A 21,297-nucleotide genomic window follows, 5' to 3' on the forward strand; every position below is an offset into this window, starting at 1 on the left:
TGAACCATAAATAGTAAGAAAGTATTCTTATTGCCTACTTTTTATTTTTTAGACTGGAAGATTATTTGATGTATGATAACAACAAGAGATCCCAAGCATCAATTTATTTTATAATTCTGGAAAAGAATGCATTTGACCCAATTTTTGAATATTTATTTTTTGTTTTTACTGTTAAATATTCTTCCCAAACACAATTAGATTTTAATTCTCTACAGAAATTTATGTATAATATAGAATGTAAAGTGACATATTAATCACTTAGAATTTGGTCGGAAATCATAAAGTATTTAATAGGCATAATCTAGAAACCAAATGTAGATCAAATATACCCAGAATTACAAAAAACCTTGACCTACATTAAGGTGACTTTCCCTTGCTTATGAAATGAAATAGGGTTTAAGATCCTACTTTTCTGTATTATTATGGTGATTCTGCCCTACAACCTACTCTTATATCAAATATTTCAACTGTCAAGGGTTGTTTAAAGGGAACCCAGGAGGGCCGAATGGTTAACACACGCACATTGGATCAGAAGGTCTGTCATTGAGTCAGATAATTCAATTGTCAAGGTTTCTTTAAAGTAAACGCAGTGGGGGTAGTTTCAATTCCGGGCTTATACCCAATTATCCCTTGCCATGTCCTACACTACTGACGTGTGGGAACTATGTCGGAAAATCCAGTTGAAATTTCTCGACCAATGCCTTATACTCACTGAACCACAGTGACTCCTCCTTGCTTTTGACTCATGATTATTTATATATATTTTGTACATATTATTTAATGTTTGCGATTTTCTCTGATATTTTTTTATTTTTCAATCCTGTAATCTTGATGCTTTGCTCCTTTTATGTACAAAATATTCATTTTGTTTGTTGTTTTTTTTTTAATGAGGGAAAGGTTCTACATCATTTTATTACTCCTGCAAAATAGTGCATTTTTCTTTTGTTAGTTTTCTGTGTATGCTAGTTATTTCTAGATGCCTCACAAATCACTTGTAATATGACTTTGTAGCACTTTTCAGTTTCTGAAAGTATTTCAATTTAGTGCATAATTAATCTAATTAGGGCTTGGTTTGGATGTTATTAAATTTAGATATATTTGAATTATATATTTTTGGGGTATGGGGTAGGGATCTTTCTTTTCTCAGTTCTTGTTTTCGGGTAAAGAAAAAATTAAATAGCTATTTTGTATTTTGTAATGTGGGGGGGGGGGGCAAAGTATAACATAATTTTTATTAGTATTAGAATTATATCTCTGTTTTTCTGTTAACATTTCAAATGATGTCTATTTAGTTTTGATTTGGTGGTGTTAATTTACTTTTCCTGTCATTTTATGAATAAATGATAATTTAACAAATAAAATTATTGTTACCTCATTTATCAAACTTTACAGGTCAAACAGAGCAAAAGGGGTGGGGGCTGCATGGGAAAGATTGCTAAATTGAGGGAAAATAAAACACAAGTTTTTGTTGGTGGTTATACACAAGTTTTTATGAAACCACACAAGTTTCAGAAATTTCAACACAATTTTCAGAAATTTCAACACAAGTTTCAGAAATTTCAACACAAGTTTCAACACAAGTATTGTGTAGATTTTCACACAAGTTTGTGTTGTTTGGTACACAAGTTAGGTGTCTCTATTTAACAACACAAGTCTTGTGTTGTTTCAACATTTAACACAAGTTTGTGTTCTTTCAACACAAGTTTGTGTTGTTAAATAGAGACACCTAACTTGTGTAGGAAACAACACAAGGTTGTGTTGTTTCAACACAAGTTTTTTTTCAGTGTAGGCTTCAATATGTATGGCAAATGGACAAGTTTTTGAAAAAAAGAACTACATTATTTGTCGATTACTAACACTTCCGCTTATTTTATTAAGCTCTCCAGGTAAACAACATTTAGATAATACAACAACGACTATTTAATTCATATATATATATATTATGGTGAAGAGAAACGATACAACAGGTAGATCGGAAGGCCCCCTCTCTCACCGACCACACCCGTCCCATTATCACTAGAAGCTAGCTAATAACCAATAATGCAGTATTTCAGGTACTGTTCGTCGAGATAAAGAGCTGACCAGATTCGCTTGTCGCCAGATCACTAAACCAGAGAGCAAAGTGTCAAACAAACGGGCTTGAGGTGGCTTCTACTCGTCAGACAATCTGATTAAATTACAAATCTATATTTCGTTTCGTTTTTTATACTTTAGATGGCCTACACTACATGAAGATCTGATCAGGGGCTTTTGACCCTATGACGTCAGACATTGATTAATCAAACGGCGTTGGGCGTTTCTAGGGGTTTACCCACAGTTCCGTGCAAGGCACGCCAAGAACTTGCCGTTGGCAAATTCCTCACATCAACTAGAATGCCTATTAAATAACAACTCTTCCAGATCCTAGAGTTGTGAGGTACAAGTAAAACAAAATTTTAAACTATAAAAAAACGAAGCGAAATAGAATCTGTGTTTTAATCAGTTTGAAAAATAGACCGTCGGAAATGCAGCCTGTCAGTATTTCAGGCTCTGATCGTCGAGATAAATAAAGCTGATCAGATACCGAGAGGAAAGTGTCAAAGGAACGGACAATCTGATTAAAAGACAGATCCAATTTCGTTTCGTTTTTATAGTTCAAACTTTCGATTTTACTTGTCTTTACTACATGTAGTGTAGGCTATCGAAAGTATACAAAACGAAACGAAATATAGATCTATATTTTAATTAGATTGAGGAACGGGGTGCGTAAATCAAAGTGAATGGGTATTCTCGCCGCGTCGAACCTATGCCCCAAAACTTTTAGAATTGTAAAAAGCACTTATCAGATCATTTACGTGTTACTGTTTATATCACATATATATTATATATTTTTTTTCAAAATATTTGGGGGGAAGCAAACAGAGGCCAGATCAGATTTAAGGGGGCCAAATGCCCCCCCCCCCCCCGCCTGGTGCCACCACTGTGTCCCCAGACTACTTTTAATCTCATATATCTATCAGAATCCTCCCGATTCCAACCCCAACCCAACTGCGACACTGCCTATTCTTGATTTACTTATCTTAAGAGCTGTTTAAGAGGAAGTTAAATGGACATAAACGTGTGTAAAGTAGTATGCTTTTATTGATTCAAGAATGACTGCAAATAAACCATTTCTGTACTCTGGCACAAACAAGTCAAGTCTATTGAACTCCATTATAAGCCAGCCAGAGCAGAAAAAAACAGGACGTTAGACCCCATTTTGTTGCCATTAATTTGCCAATTCAAGACCAGAAACGTAATTTATTTTACTAGAAACTGGGATCGCCAGGTTCGTATTCCAGAAACAAAGTCCTGAATCCACAAAATCCGTCGAAAATCGACAAAGTCAGACATACAGGACTGGTCCTCATTGCGTCAACACAAACAAGTCGTATAATATAGAAGCATACTGTGGGAAAAAAATGAAAATCGCAATGTTTTCAAATTGTAAAAAAGAGTTAAAATACAAAAATATATTTATGTGGCCCATCTGTTTCATTTCTAATCAATACTCAATTTTCCAAAGAATTTTACATACCTATTGAAATTTGTCCTTTCTTTTTTTGGTAGATAATGTATATTTTAAGCTGGTTTATTCAAACAAAATTGCTTTCATACAATATATTTGATAACATATAATTGGATTTTAGATGTTGCAAAAGACTCGTTAAATCGAGCGATGTTGGTGTTGCTTTTTCTTAGGATTATTATGTGTAGGATAAAGTACGAGAGCTAGGTTATGCTGGGGAACGAAAGACTGAAGAAAATAACCGTAAAAAAAGACAAACCGAAGTCGAGGACTTTATCTTGCCTATAAACCGTCTATGTTTTCATGTACGCAAAATGAGAATATACCAGAATTCCAGTAAGAAAACACTATGTCATGTTTCCATATGGAAAAAAAACTACCCTTGAATAATAAACCCGTTACAGGTTTAAAGAAAAACTTTCAGAAGAATAACCCCAAATTACCCTGTATATATTCAAAATCGCCCCCGACTTTCAGACCACAATTTATTCCGGGCATAGAATATGCCCCACAGGTCAAAGAGATTTACAGTTATATAGGTTTACAAGGCCCGCGAACACTTGAGATACACAAGCTGGAAGTAGAGACAAGTAAACATGCAATTTTGGACCCTACATTTCAACCTAACCAACCTCTCAACTCTTGTATCCTTCCGCTTCAAAATCATGAATATTCACCAAAACCTGACAGAAAATGTATTTTCAAACCCTTTTCTTCAATTCTACACCAACAAGTCAACAAAAATCGTCATGCAAAATGGGGAAAAGGGGAAAGGGAGAGAAAGACTAAAAATAACTTTCGCCCCAAATATTTGGTGAGCTGTGTCCATATGTATTTCAAACAAGACAGTAGTTCCCTGTCTCTGTCAATGTTATGGCGACGTTTATCTAACCGTTCACCACACAAAGCTGGTAGTCATAGCGGCTCAGTAAGTTATGTGATTGCTCACAAACCAGGAGGTCTCGAGTTGTTTCCCGGTAGGCCTAGAAAATTTCATTGTGGTTTCCCATTGTCAGTGGTGCAGGAAGGAGGGTCTCACAGAATATCGTCTAGTCGTGGACACGATGGCGTGCACGTAAAAGAACTGTTGACAGTGTTCTAATTCGAAATAATAGGACGTCAAACCTCATTTCATTTGATTTATACAAAGCTAAATATTGTGGCACGAACCAAAATCTTGAACAAACCATATCTGTTATCAAAGTGTGCTTTTATAAATACATTTGTAGCAATTTGTATATATACTATTCAAAAAAAGTAGGGGATAATTGATTTTGGGGGCATAATACTAAAATATGCAAATGACTACAAAAAAAGTCACTATAGAACCTAACAGAAGAAACATTTCCAGTTACATGTGACGCCCAAACGCACCAATAGCTACCGCATGGAATGCATGTGATGCTTGGGATCATCATGGGGGTCCAACCCAAGATTTGCACGACTCTGACTTTGAATGTTACAGTCATTGTGGCATTGAATTCCAGGGTGGAAACATCAGTTTAATTGTTTTAGTGACCAGAAAACAAATTTTGATATGCGTCGGCTTACCCAAAATGAAAGGTTACGTGCCCTTGGCATGCTACAGATCGGCACAACACAGGCGGTTGTGGCGCGGACGATGAATGTTTCTCAGTCTGTCATAAGCAGGCTATGGTCCAGATACCGTGATACACAATCTGTACAGGACAGACCACGCTCAGGTCGACCAAGGGCGACAACTCAAGCCCAGGATCGATTTATCCGTACCTTGGCCTTGAGAAATCGTGTCATCACAGCAAATCAGATCAGCGCTCGTCTTCAAACAGACACTGGTGTGAGAGTGAGTGGCCAGACGATTCGGAATCGACTGCATAGGGGTCACCTTCGCGCCCGACGTCCTCGCGTGATCCCTTGTTTGAGAGATCATCACATTCAGGCAAGACGTCGTTGGTGTAGGGATCGTCAACACTGGGATAATCGACGCTGGAGCAATGTGATGTTTTCAGATGAGTCAAGGTTCACTGTTGATTTTTTGGACAGACGTAGGAGGGTGTGGCGTCGTCGAAACGAGCGCTTCCAAGACGTTAACGTCATCAGACATGATCGATTTGGGGGTGGTTCTGTTATGGTGTGGGGAGGCATCACTGTTGCTGGAAGAACGGCTTTACATGTTGTTGCAGGGCGTGTTACAGGCCAGTAATACCGGGACAACATCTTGGCAGTCCATGTTGTGCCGTTCGCACGACGTCATGGCCGCCGTTTCATCTTCCAGGATGACAACGCAAGATGTCACAGGGCCAGGATCGTTACAGGTTACCTCCAACAACAGAACATCGCCACATTACCTTGGCCAGCACTGAGTCCCGACCTCTCCCCCATCGAGCATGTCTGGGACATGCTTGGACAGGGGTTACGTCAACGTCAACAACGTCCTGCCAATGTCCAAGAACTTGCTGCTGCGTTGCAACAGGAATGGGACAATCTGGACCAAAATGACCTTAGACGTCTCATTAGGAGTATGCCACGTCGGATCAATGCTTGTTTGGCAAACAGAGGAGGATTTACCCGTTACTGACTTGGTTGTGATGCTGTGGTAACTTTGCTGTTTGACCCCGGGTATCATTTTACCTTTATAATGGTCAGTATGTGTCTTACTTAGTCTAACGATCATTTGGAATAAATCGATGAATGTGAACTTCATTTCATTTTGTCATTTGTTTCTTCGTCAGTTTCATTAGGTGACTTTAATAACACTTAAAAATCAAATATCCCCTACTTTTTTGAATAGTATAAATAACTTCGATTATGCTAGTGCCCACGGACCCGAGGTTACACACTACTAATTAAGAGGTTGCAGTTTACGTGAAATGAAATGAAATGAAAATGGGTTTAATGTCCTACTGTTTTGCTCCGACTGGGCTAATGAAGACGGGCATACAGTGTGCTATGAGGGAAATTTTGCCCGGACAGCGGCGCTGCGGCCTACTCTCATATCGAATTCCAACTGCCAAGGGATCTTTTACGTGCACGCCAATGTTTCGTTCCGTCCGAACGACTATACGTTGTCCCTGCACCACTGACAAGGGCGAACCACCTCTGAAAATCCCGATGAACTTTCTCGGCCAACGCAGGAAGCATTCTGCTCTCAGAGATCCGTCTACTTCATACTTCGTGAATAAATCTCTGGCCTGAATGACCGCCATATTCAAAAATTAGTATATTGTTTTTTATTGCGGTTCTACTCCGTTTCACATCTGGCATACAGACAAAGACTAATTAAACCTATTCAATTCCATTAAATGGAAGCAGAGAGAGAGAGAGAGAGAGAGAGAGAGAGATGGGTTTAACGTCCACTCGACACAAACTAGGTCATTTCGGGACTAACACATGGTTTAATTTTAATTCGCTTGCGGGTAGGGGTCTTTAGCAGTGGGAGGAAACCGGAGGACCCGGAGAAAGCCCACGAGGTTGGGCAGGCGACCCTACTCCATGTCACGTACAACCGTTGAATCGAAACTCCGCCAGTTGACTCGATGACAGACCGTAAGATATAGCGCGCACATGCTAACCATTCGGCCATCCAACCCCCCAAATGGAAGCAGAATAAATACTTCTCCAAATTCTCGAAGTATACTTTAGTTATTTCGCTGAAATCGTCGACTTAAAAGCGGAGCTAACTGTAGACAGGAAACCTAAGTTTAGTATGACTCACCAAGTCAAAACGATCACTCCATCAATTAGTTGCAGGTGCCGTGCATGAAACAGAGTGTATGTTTATTATCTCTAGAACATCCGATTCCGTTTGTCTTTCTCTTTAGAAGTTTATATTTAAATGACTTTTGCTTTCTTGTGGTTTTCTTTTAAAAACTATCTTTTATTTTTGGTTGTGTCTAATATTGAGTCGTGGACACCATCTGGTACTATCATAATATCCAGTAACTGGTGCAAACATGATAGTTCATGAAACAGAATGCTTAACACCGTTAATAACAGTTAGAGAATAGGTAGAGTTGTAAATATTGAAATTAATAGTTTGATAACAATGCAAGAAATGAAATGAAATGGAATTGGATAACGTCCTACCTTTCTGCACCAAATGAAGACAGGTGTACGCCAGCCATATCGTATGCTATGAGTTAAATTTTGTCCGGATAGGGGCGCAACGGCCTACTGGCAGGGGTTCATTCTTTTACGTGAACGTCTCCTGACCTGAAATTCCTCGAATCCCGGACCTTCTGGTGGTTAGTGAGACAACGTCGTATTCAGTATGCACAAGAACGTTGTCGTAAAACATCATTAAATGTTTTTAAATTTATATGCAAACGAAAGCACGTACGGTACATGGCTATCCCAAACATACTTTTATTATCAAATCTATACATAGGAAATCACAAAAAATGCTTTTAAAAATATTTATCGCCCAACTTTGCTCAGTATAAACCCTATTATTTCTGAAATCTACAATAACGTGTCATCGTAATCTGAAATGTTTTAAACTCAGATACAAATGAATAAAACGCGCTTTTTAAGAACGACTGCCACGTCAGAACTCCTTACTTGAAAGTTTGGAAAATTACAACTAGAATAACAGAATTTTCCCTTCATTTCAAGTGTGTAGTGTATAGTCTCAAATTGGTATTAAATATGAAACAAATACACTTAAATCTCTAGGGGCAGATCATGGGAGTCACCTTTAAGCTTTATTAAGAATGCTTATAGTGATTTCTTCTAGCCTGAGTATAAAGCAGTAGCAGCGCACTTCAAGTCCAGAAAAATGCGCATTTTCCAGCATTCGAGTGTGGACTGCAAGGGAAGACAACTCTGTGAGATTGGGAAATGTAGTGTTGTGTCTCCTCCTTAGACCACCAGTGACATGGCTGTTGAGTGGGTAAGACAATAAAATAGCCCACACAGCAGCTATGTGCTCACAGCAGCTTATGCCTGGTTCCACTTGGCAATTTCTGCCTCGGCGATGTACTACCGATGGGGGGGGGGGAATCGGGAACAGGTTCCCTAGGGAAGCTTTGGAGGCGTTGCGAGCCATGTGAAACCATCACGAGAACTGCGAAAAATTTCATTGTTCCCGGCGTTTTGTCAGGAAAACAGACCGGTAGGCATCCCCGGAGCTTTTCAGATCCACGGGGAAGCTCCGGTGAATCTTTCCCGGGGGTTCCGCTAAATATATTTCCCCCAAGACATCCACGATTCAAATTTCCTCGAAGGTCCAGTGATACTTCGGTGAAACATAGTCGATGATTCGGGCATGACCCGTGGAAAAATATATTTCGCGGAAGCTTCCAAGGAATTGTAAAGAATGTGTTAAAAAAAAAACTATAGCCGCTATCGCTATCATAAAGTTTGCCGGAAATGGGTCATAACTCTGGTACGGAAGGCAACACGACACTGAATATCGATATGGTTCTATCCCTCATTAGTAGAGGTCTTCCAAACGAAAATCTCCAAAAATAAAAATAAAAAGTTTTCAAGTAATTAGCATAAATCCAATATGGCCTTCATTGGAACCTCAAAACTCCAATGGTTGAGTTTGAAGTGTGTAAATGTATTAGGGGTAGATATAAAGCTGGTTCTAAAGAATCAGAAAATCATAACCATGACGTCCCCGTGACGCCGTAACGTTCAACAATTGGCATAAATCCAATATTGCCACTACCGGACCCCTAAAACTGCAATATCTCGGGAATGGTTGTGTTTAGAGGGTGTAAATGTATTACGGATGGATAGAAAAGTGCTACCAAAAAATCAGAAAATAACTTGCCAAGTTACGTCCATGTGAGATGGTAACACCATAGTCCAATAATTAGTATAAATCCAATATGGCTGCCCTTGGAAACCTTACAACTCAAATATCTTTGGAATGGTATCTGTTTAGAGCATGCAAATGTATTATGGGCAGACAATGTGAAAGGACTTAATGATTAAACGAATTCACGAAAGGGAGATTTGGAATTCGACCAGAAGATCTAACTTCTGAAAAGCTACGTGGTCTTTTTAAGGACTTTGAAGGATGTCTTCCTACGAATAGTCAACGCTGTATAGCCCCAGCCTCTAATCAAGAAGTGGCTAGTGAGATCACTCACTCTAAGATTTCCATTTGGGGATGAAACAGTGTCCGAATAAATTGGAAGCAGGAGTCATAAAACGACCCCGGGATATTGAAGGGTACCAACGACCATCTACTAATATAGACCTGCATGCCTAGTTTCCTAAGAATTAGCTCGCAGGGAAAGGAGTCAAAGGACTATTTCGTGACTAATGGTTAGATATCAGACACTGCGACCAGAATACGATACACTGAACAGAACAACATTCAGCAAACTAACTAACACTCATATACCTATATCATTACATTATGAATAATAAGTTACCTGACTGTAAGCTGAGACGTATAGTGTTATATTTAAGAAGTTTTCATACGGTTGTGGGTTTTCTAGGTTTATTTACTGATCTTAAGGACAGTTCCGGGATTAGTCAAAATTTAGAGCAAATCTACCTAGAAAACACAGTTGGGTACATTTTGAGTGGGAAAGCATATGCCAAGGCAACACGTGGTTATTTTGTCATGGACTATGTGTTAAGTGCGCTGGTACAGTTTGTCATTATCACCAAGAGGAAATGATGACATGTATATAGATAATGATATTCAATAAATACGTGAATTGTTTGGCATGCCAATACAAGTTGAAATTTCCGTTGGCGACGCTTTATGGAGAGATGTTATAGGTAGAAAAGACCTACTTGAGAAATTTGACAATTTATTAAATATTTCTAACATCATTTGGCAATGTTTTTTTGATACTTGGTAGCACTAACGGTAGTATATTTTCACCCGCTGAACTCAACCATTCGCGATATATTGGATGTTTACGGCTCCAATGGGGCCATATTGGATTTATACTAATTATTGGGTGTATGACGCAAGGACGTCACAGGGACGTAATTTGGTAATGTTTTTTTCTGATTCTTTGGTAACACTTTCCTATCTACCTGTAATACCTTAACACTATCCAGACTGAACGATTCTAAAGATGTGGAGTTCTAAGGTTTCAATGACGGAGATATATTGGACGATTACGGTTACAATGGAGGCCATATTGGATTTATACTAATTATTGGACGTACGACGTAATGCCATCATAGGTACGCCAAATGTTTTTCTGGTTCTTTGTTACCAGTTTCCTATCTACCCGTAAAACATTTACACCCACCAAACTCTACCATTCCGGAAATAATGGAGTTTTAAGGTTCCAGTGGCGGCCATATTGGATTTACTAATGCGATGTTAATAAATTATTTTCGCCTAACTTTAAGAAACCGTTTGAATACCGACAAGATAACGACAGTCCCGTCGCTTGTTAAAATTTAAAATTACAATAATTAGGTCATCATATCTATATTACAGAATGTGTTAATATCAACTCGGGTTATTGTCTATTCAGTTTGAGGATTTTCAAAGCGGCCAGTTTCAATTGGCAACTGGATTGGCCTTCTTTCAGTCACACACAATTATTTAATCAAGGACATAATTTCCACCAAATTCGATATTACTAATAATATAAAGCACCATTCGAATCGGAGTATTAAAGGTAAAGCACGAAACGTTTTGAATTAATACTGAGTACACTGATTACAAATATCCTACACATAAAAAAAACGTCAGTACGATTTCAAAATCACTTTAATCAAATCATTCTAGAAAACGACTTACTAAATGGATCAAAGCAATTTTTTGTGAAAAGTATGTTGACACATCAGTGATTAATTCTCACAATTTCAAGACATTACGAGAAGGTTTACACTCTTTACACAGTCTATACATCAGTATCTGGTGTGTCCACCGCGAGTGTCAATAACAACAGCGCAGCGTCTATACATGGAGTGGACCAGACGATTGATGAACGCCATTGGCACCTAGAACCACAATCTTAGAAAAGCCCGACACAATCCATCGGCTGTGTTTGGTCTCGGTACGACGTTATTAAGTCTCCTCTGAATTTCATCCCAAAGATGTTCAATCGGGTTTAAGTCCGGACTAAGGGCTGACCAGTGCATAACGTTGACACCGTTCTGCTGTACAAAGTCCCGAGTAACTCTGGCGGTGTGGGCACGGGCGTTGTCATGCTGGAAAACGTTGTTTCGATGACGTGCGAAATGTGGTATGACGTGAGATCTGAGAGGTTGGTCGATGTAGCGCGCTGCTGCGATGCCGCCTCCTCTCCCTAGACAAAGATTTTGGATCACCACAGGACCCACTCTCTGGTTTAGGCCGATTCCACCCCAAACCATTATGCTTGGACCTCCCCATGAGTCTCGTTCCATGGCTCATTGGTCAGAATAACGCTGGCCACGTCGACGCCATATTCTGGTCCTTCCATCTGCAGTTGATACACAATACCGACTCTCATCTGTGGACAGAACAGTTCTCCGTTGCTTGTGTCGCCAGTTCTGGTGTTGTTGGGCAAACCGCAGACGTTCACGTCGATGGCGAGGGGTAAGGATCGGTCCACGGTTAGGTCTACGGCAATGGATGTTCTCTCTGGTGAGACGTCGGCGCACTGTATCGGTACTGATGGGTCTTCCGTATGTTCCAACTGTCTGACTCGCTGTCTCAGATGCCTGTGTGAAGGGATTCTGCACGTGCTATCGCACAACATGGAGGTCTTGTCGCCTTGTGGTAACCCTCGGTCTACCAGTTCGGGGGCGATCATCCGCGGGGTTGGTGGCCCGAAAGCGTTGCTGAAGCCTGTAGATGGTCCGAACATTGACCTGGAAGTGATTGGCAACGGCTTGGGCAGTGTGGCCAGCGTCGAGTCTTCCAAGCGCCTGGTTCCTCTGAACTGTCGTGAAGCGTGGCATGCTGCTGATGTTGTAGTGTGAATGATTCAACGGTATGGGGGTGCATTTTATAGGGCTGGTCCCGGTCAACAGCACGTGCAGCATGAGTTACATGAAAGTCACGGAGAACACATTACCATCTCAGAAGCCAGGCCGTGTTTTTGAGAACATTTCCTGGGTTCAATTCTGTGTTTGGGAAGGAGCCTTATTGCTCAGGTAAAGTTGGAGATGTGGTCACAAATATACAATAAAACATTTGGCAAGTTTTATGCAATGACGTTTCTTTTGTCTTTTGCTGCTTAGTATACATGTACATTTTTATGTCATGAAATAGAAATTCAGACCGGCTTCATCTCAGACCGAATTTATCTAATTATACTAACAGGTCTTGCTAAGTTCACTTTCACAATTACCAGGTTAGTAATCGAATAAAATTTAAAGTTACACATTGTATACTAATGGCTATATAATGAGTCATTTTACTCTTTAGCAAAGTCGAAAACTTAATGGCCAACCTGCATAAAAATATCCCGAGGGCTATTGAAGGATGGGCGTTGCACCAACAAAAATATGTCTGACCCAGTGACGTACCATTGCCATTTATTAGATTATGGTGTCATGACTCTTGATTTTTAACCATCACCAGAAACATTATTTGTTGTTCTGTTCTTTGTTCACCCATTCAATGTTCGCTGATTTGTATATTTCTAAGCTTTTATAAAATATTAAATTGCAAGTTGTTCAGACTTTATCTATACAATTAAATAGGTAAGTAAATTTGTATACAATTATTGATCTGAATTAAATCTTGGTTGAGATTGTTTCTTTTTCTAGGGTAGCGAAGCAAGCAGCTGGCCGAACCAGTATTGGGCAGTGTCTGACACGCATGTAAATTTGGTTAAAATTCTAAATCTTAAAGTATAGGTATAATACTTAAGCCCTTCCAGATTTGGTATTATTATTGACTGATTTTATTTTCGTCATAAGAGGCCGCCATGTGGCAGTAGGGGAATATATAAAAGACCGATCGGCTCTCGAAAATAGTACAGTGTCTTTGGCGCTCTGTCAGCTGACAGATTTGAGCAATTTTCATTTATACCGTTATTTAGGTAGCAATCCAAAGGCGATATAAGACACTTCCATCAGAGTTGGGGAGATGCGTTGGTTCACCATAGCAGCCCTGCTCTTGGGCGTTGTGGTTGTATTATGTATTATCGAAGGTAAATTGATTAAATAATATCTCAGCATCATTACCCATTATCTTTATGTTTCAATCATCATCATTTGTTTATTCCACATTGCTATAATCACCAAGAAGAACACGAGCTGTAACTGTGGAAGAGATTTATTTTGCGAATACTAATTCAAATATTCGATATCATCATAAATCCGTGCATCATCTTTATTATGAGAAATAGAGACTGTGGTGTTAGAAGGCGACTCCGACTCGGTTTCATATCATCGGAATACGATGTACCTTAACTTTCATTTTTAAGTTTCCGTCCATGTGGGTTTTACTTTATTGACACAAAGTCCAAGTCTGAGGGCCGGATTTACCAACAGGTATAGTAGGCCATTGTCCTAGGACCAACGAGTATCTGGGGACCCATAGAAACTAATTTTAATATATGCGAACGGGGACCCACTAATATCAGTGAGTTTGGCCTAGAGCCCACGCGTAGGTAATACCGGCCCTGAAAATCCTGACTTGTAATTTATATTTTTCTTTTCTAAAAAAGAACTTTACTGAATATCTGGTATTTGCTTGGATTATCGCTATTTGCGGAATGGCGACATTTTTAAATTTTTTTGTATTAGCTTTAAATAGTCAAAGCATGATTTCTAATTGGATTTATTTTCTAAAAAATGAACTAAAAAAACAAAAAATATACTTAGTTGGATATACAAAGTGATATTGCCTGATCAAGTTTTGTTACCGATTTGTTTAAATAATCGTAAAATGAAATGAAATGTGGTGTACTGTATCCAACCGGGTTAATTAAGACGGACACACGCTATGCCGTGTACTATGAGGGATATTTTGCCAATACAGCGGCTCTGCGGCTTACTCTTATTTCGAATTCCTGTTGTCAAGAGATATTTTACTTGCATGCCAATCAATGTCAACACGGGGCATGTTATATTTTTTTCCTTCTTTTTGTCCCACCCTCCGTCCTACACCACTGACGAAGGCAAACCCCTTTCTCAGCCATTTCCAACCTTTAGGTTAGTGAGCTAGCACCTTTTCTCACTGAGGCACAGTGACTCCTATAATTAATTAATAAATATATAATCTGGTATGTTGGGCCTTTAATAGGTTTACGTATCGCACAACGTTTACCATTTACTCATACAATATATTAAATATTTATAATATTTTTCTTCTTACATTTCAGATTCCGGAGCGCGTAAGTAATAAAAAATATATTCTACAGTTTCTCCACGCGATTTTCTTACATAATTCTAGTAGATGGCTGATTACAGGGTTAATCTGTATCTATTTTCCAAAAAGACAATTCAGCATTCTCTAAATCAGATAAATTAAAGCCTGTATCCACTACGGTAACAATACATGTAATACCGATTGTATGTCCCGAATAAGAATTAGCTACTGCCATCAGGGTTACGGCGAGCGTTCAGTAAAGGCTTATTACAAACCATAGCCTATTGATGATAAAATACAACGGTCATTTGTAATTTATTTACTTTAAGGCCTTACAAAAAAAAAAAAAAAAAAAATAAATTCCTTCTTTGAAATGTAGCAGTTTACTTAATTTGCGAGATAATTATTTCAAATAAATATTTTATAGTAGCCAATGAATAAAATTTGTTTTGAAAAATAATATCATGAATAACCAAGAAAAACATACAACGGGCCACAACACGGATGTCGTCACATTGCCATGGAGTTCAAAAAATATTATTTAAGTCGTATTTTGCAAGTTTGTAAATCAAAATAATGAAAAGGAAAATTCGATACGGAAATTGTATCTGAGATTGAGTCTTGAAATTTGAAGGAAAAATATAATAGCGGTTATCGCAAGTAATAATTGTTCACCTTAGACAACACATTAAAGATACATCTCCACGAAAGTATTTATAAGGCAATCTTTGTTTAAATGGAAAGTTGAGACGCCCAATCTTACTAGAAAGATACCGGATTCCCTGAAAAATACCCGGCGGTTTGGGCAAAACTGAGGGGTTTAAACGTACAATAAAATAATCCAAGAATTTACTTAGGTTTTAATATGTATGGCAAATGGACAAGTTTTTGAAAAAAGGACTACATTATTTGTCGATTACTATAGCACGTTCTCTTATTTTATTAGGCTCTTCAGGTAAACAACATTTAGATAATACAACAATGACTGTTTAATTTCAAGTAATATATATATCCAGATATATATATCCAGAAATATTAGAAAAACCGTAAAGCTACACTACTTTGTTTCACGGTAAAACGATATATATTACTTGAAATTAAATGCACTTGTCGATGTGTTAAAGCTGTTTCTGACGTGTTCATCATGTCTTAGAAGCAATAATTTAAATATTAAAAATGCCCACAAAAGATATTTATTTGTAATTCACTTATTTTGTGAATATAATTAAAGGCCAATAACATCATAAAGTATGGAAGCCTATAACCACCATTCATAATTTCTACTTTTCGCCCCTTCAGAACGCTAAAGTTGAAAAGTAGTAGTTACGACAAAATGTGAGGCGGCAGCACACTATACAAGTTACAATCGACTTGAAAATAGGAAATTAAGAAATAATACACCGCCATAAAAGCGCCCCTCGTTTTTTCCTAATTTCTAATTTTCGACTTGCATTTTGGCTTGTATACCGTCTTGTGGAGTTTCGATTTAGTCGTATTTTTGTATTTATTGATGGGAGTAAGAAGGGTCCAACACGCATACCAAGCCAAAATGCAACTCGAAAAGTAGAATTAGGAAATTAATACATCTCGCTTTAGCGACCTATCATTTTGGCTTTCTGTGGTGCTGACTCGCGTCAGTCCCTGTGAACGCCTGTACAATGTAAAGGAACATTTTAGTGAGAAAATAAGACCTTGCAGAAGGGGACGTATTTTTAACGGCATGTTGTGTCACACATATAGTGACTACAGCGAGGTAAGCAAGGTCTTATTTTCACACTAAAATGTTCCTTTACATTGTACAGGCGTTCACAACATGCCGTTAAAAATACGTCCCCCTGCAAGGTCTTATTTTCTCATTAAAATGTTCCTTTACATTGTACAGGCGTTCACAGGGACTGACACGCGACCGTTTAGCAGTAAAAAGTTGCCCAGTAAGATTTACTGGGAACTGAATTTTTTCGACAAAGAGTCAACAGGCCGGTTCCTGTACGTGAAATGTGACCTGGAAAATAGAGACTATAACAGCATCCGAGGCGAAACTCGAAAAGTCGCCAGCACGATAAAAAGCCAAAATGATAGGTCGCTAATAGCGCGATGTGTTAATTTCCTAATTTCTACTTTTCGAGTTGCATTTTGGCTTGGTATGCGTGTTGGCGCCTGCTTACTGGCATCAATAAATAGAAAAATATGACCAAGTCGAAAGTCGACAAGACTGTACACAAGCCAAAATGCAAGTCGAAAATAAGAAATTGGGGAAAAACGAGGGGCGGTATTATCGTGTGGTATTATATCTTAATTTCCTATCTCCGAGTCGATTTTGGTTTGTGTAGCGCGCTGTCGCCTCGCATTTTGTCGTAACTTCTACTTTTCGACTTTCGTGTTTTGAAGGGGCAAAAAGTAGAAATTACGAATGGTAGTTATACAAAGCCCAGCTTAACCGGAGCGGGGCCCTGGGCCTGACTATAATCACGGGGCCCCTAACCGTAACGCGACGAAAAGATTATTTCATATCCTTTTGAATGACACACATGCGTAACACACAATTATACGGTCTGTAATACAAGAATAATTACATAATATCTGATCACATACGAAATCTATTCAGTTCCGAATGGCATACAAGTCTAGCAGCCTAGACCGATCTCCGAGTGGAACTTCACAGAAATGGTTGGGGGATAGCTCAGTCTCGGCCCTCGCGCCGCTAGATAGATTACTGTGAAATTTTCTCTTTTTGTCATGAACCGCGGGACCCTGGGCCTGGGCCCCTCGGGCCCATGCCTAAGCTGGGCTTTGTAGTTATAGGTTTCGATAATAAAGTGAACGCTCAGACCTCTCGGTCACCTAAACATCTTAAAAAATCCGTTATCATATTAAATAAACAAAGATCGCTTTTTCGTTGAACAAAGACGTAGTTTGATAATATAAGTTAAAATTAGTGGCACAACACAAATACCGAGCAGTTGTCGAGTAAATTGATCCAGCTATCAATCAATATCAGAAAAAGGCGAAATGCTTAAATATAATAATGGAATTATATGGAACAGATTTCAATTTATTGGTACAATAAGTTACTAACTTATGTAGTAACATATGCTAATAATAACAATTTAACCCTTTGTGAGCTGGAAATTACTTATCGATCAATCTCTCTATATGTAAAGGTATTCCCTTTTTTCGCTAATTTTCAAGCATTCTTTAACTCGTGTCGTGTGACAAGTCAATATTTAGCACAATGCACAAATTACAGCGTGACTGGGAACAATATAGAAAAGAATCGATTACACACTCCCTATAATAGCCATTAAATCACCGGCTTGCTTTAAATGTTATAGTTATGAACCGCACTCAAAAAGTATCAACCATAATTCTTTTTCTGATAATATTTTTTATAAAAAATCCTATGTATTTAATGTTTATTGAAAATACGTCTGGAGATATTTGACCATGGTCGGGAGCATAGGGCGCGATTTTAATGTTGCTGTAGCACACATGACTGCTAAAGTTAATAAACCCAATTTCTACCGAGCGGAGCTAGTCTTACATTTTATTTTTTTGTTGTTCGCATGTGTATGATGGCAATTTGTTAGCATTATGGAATCTTACATATACTTTGGATTTCTTAATTGAAAATGGCGGGGTATAGATCTAGAATACAAATTAGAAAATGAGCATTAAAAAGTAGAAAAGTAAAAGGGAAAATTATTATTTAAAAGCGTATTTTTATGGTGGAAACATTTAACTTGATGCATTTAATCTGCAAAAACATCAAACTTTTCAACTTTAAGTCGACAGAATTTAACTTTCAATGAAACAATTTATATTTTCTACTATCAACTTTTGACTTTCTGATTCTACTTCAGACTTTCTACCATCAACTTTTGACTTTCTAATTCTACTTCAGATTTTCTACTCACGATTTTCTAACGTAGATTTCTTCAATAGTGGTGACTGGTATTGGCCATGTAATTTTCGCCCCTTTCATAATTCGACAACACGAAAACACGTACATGGAAAGCGGGTCTAAGACGATGCAGTCTTTCGATAATATGTTAAAACATATAGAAGTAATGAAGGGCTTTGGGGAAAGGGGGGGGGGGCACAGTTATTATTCAGTGAAATACTCCGACAAAGGATGTTTTCGAGCTATGACCCTTTTTTCAAAATTTTGTGAAAATTACAATTTTTCGGTATATGAAGGACATCTTTTGACGTCCCAAAGAAAGAAAATCCGAAGATGAGCTACTTAAAGGGGGCCTTATGGAAGATTAGGTAAAGAGCTGGCAGTTCTGACTATAATTGTTAAATACTAGATAATGTAAAGGTAATATCCTGAAAATTTCAATCAAATTGCTCCAGTCTGAACCGAGATATTACCAATTGAATTTTAGGCCAAGTCTCGATCATCATCCCTAAAGTCGGCACGATAAAAAACATAGTCTCGATTATCCATTTTTGCATTTAATCATCAATGAGCGTTGAGCACCAGATCGGATTCAAATCCAGTAAATAGCGCAGGCTAGCGATAACATCGAGAATTGATTATGGTCTGGATAAGTTAATTAATATCTAATTAATAAATTAGATAAATTTCAGGACTAAAAAAAGATCTGCCTATTGCAGAGAGAGAAATGGGGTTTAACGTCCATTTGACGCAAACTATGTCATTTTGTGTCTTTAGCAGTGGGAGGAAACCGGGGGACCCAGAGAAAACCCACGAGGTTTGATCTCATTAAAGGAGCTAAGTCTCTAACTCAATATTTTCCATAATATTCGAAATTAAAAACGCGAATTAGGATTCAATATTGATTAATTTCAATCAATACTGATGTTGTTATCTTGCCATGAATCTATAGAATCCCAATATCCAATATTTAATTCGTTCGGTCTCTCGCTCGTTTGTTCCTGGAGTTTTGCGTCCACTTCCACTTCCGCCAAGGGTGATATCGTAGACAAACCAATAATTAAGATATAATTAAGATTTTATAATCAGTACACGAGTCGCATACCCTATGGTTTCGGTGCCATTTTGTAATGAACAAATACAAACATATCCTACAACACAATGTGGAAGAAATTAGTAAAGGCTAATTCACAAACGAAACAAATATAATTAAAATAAGCGACTGAAGATTTGAACTGTTCACGTATTTTACCGAACGTAATGATTAGAAATTACAATATTTTTCTCAAAAATTGATTATAATCACTTTACATATGTTCATATTTTAGAACCATTTTTATCTATTTTAAAGTTCCAAAAAATAGAGCCATACACCCTTTAAAGTTTGTTAAAATTGCACACGCAAAATGCTTATTGTATAATGAATGGGCTAAATCTAATTATTAAGGCCAGCTCAATTTTTGTCAAGGTAGCTGAGATGGAAATAAGGTTAGGGCACGTGATCGTTGGCGAGATTGTAGGTTAGGTTTACGAATTTGGGGGAGAGGTTGAGTTTCCACATAAGCACTGACCTAGGATTATGAAAATTTAGTTCGTGATATTTCCCGGTTTTATGAAAATACATACAACACAGTGTTGCCCCATGGGAATAGTTATAAATTAATTAAATTAATCATTACTATATTATTATTTATGAACATAATAAATTATATATTTCATTGATTGTACATTGTCTTTGATACATATTATAATGAATTAATGCAGTGTAATAAACTTAAACTTGAAAAACCAAATCGCTCTTTTAAAAACGGTAAATTATGTAACGTTGCCGGACTCAATCTTTCGAATTCACCAGTCCAATCAAAATACTTCTGTCTCGTTCAAGTAGGTCTTCGTTCGAAATGCACCTATACAATTTACGCACGAGTTACAGTTACAGTTAGTTTGGGGAGTATGGTTCCTGTGTAGACTTTAGGGTAAAATAAACACGTATCCAGTGTAGCCTGGATAAAATAAACACGTATCCAGTGTGGCCTATGTTTTGGCAGTGGATAACGATACATGGGAATACAACAGCCCTTCACGGATGAGTTTAGGGCTTGATAAATCCTATGGTTATTTTCGACATGCACGACATGTTCAATCCCATATCAATAATTCCTTTACGCGTATGGACTTTAGCAGGTGTGTGTGTGTAGTGGGGGGGGGGGGATCAGAGGACCAGGAGAAAACCCACGATGTTGTCACGTACAAGAGGAGAATCGAAACCTCGCCACTTGACCCAATGACAGACCTTGTGATCTAAGGCACACGCGTTAAACCATTCGGCCTCCCAACCATCCTACACATAGAATCGAACATTGAAAATTAAAGAAACGAAAAAAGTGAATTATTCGCAATATCAATTCAGTGTATATAATGCCAATTAACTTGTGACACTAAAGGATAGATGTGGCGCTATCGGCGACTGCATGTTGTGGGATCAATTATTTCAATCATCAATTGACTGACTCTGGCTGGAACACCGTTTATGTTGATACTAAGTTTATATAACTAAACAAATACAGCAAACTACAAAGGTTAAATACAGCAAAACTACAACATCTATTAGAGATAATTTTGGAGTTATTA

The sequence above is a fragment of the Patella vulgata genome, chromosome 5, assembly GCF_932274485.2.
Source record: "Patella vulgata chromosome 5, xgPatVulg1.2, whole genome shotgun sequence".
Taxonomy (NCBI): domain Eukaryota; kingdom Metazoa; phylum Mollusca; class Gastropoda; family Patellidae; genus Patella; species Patella vulgata.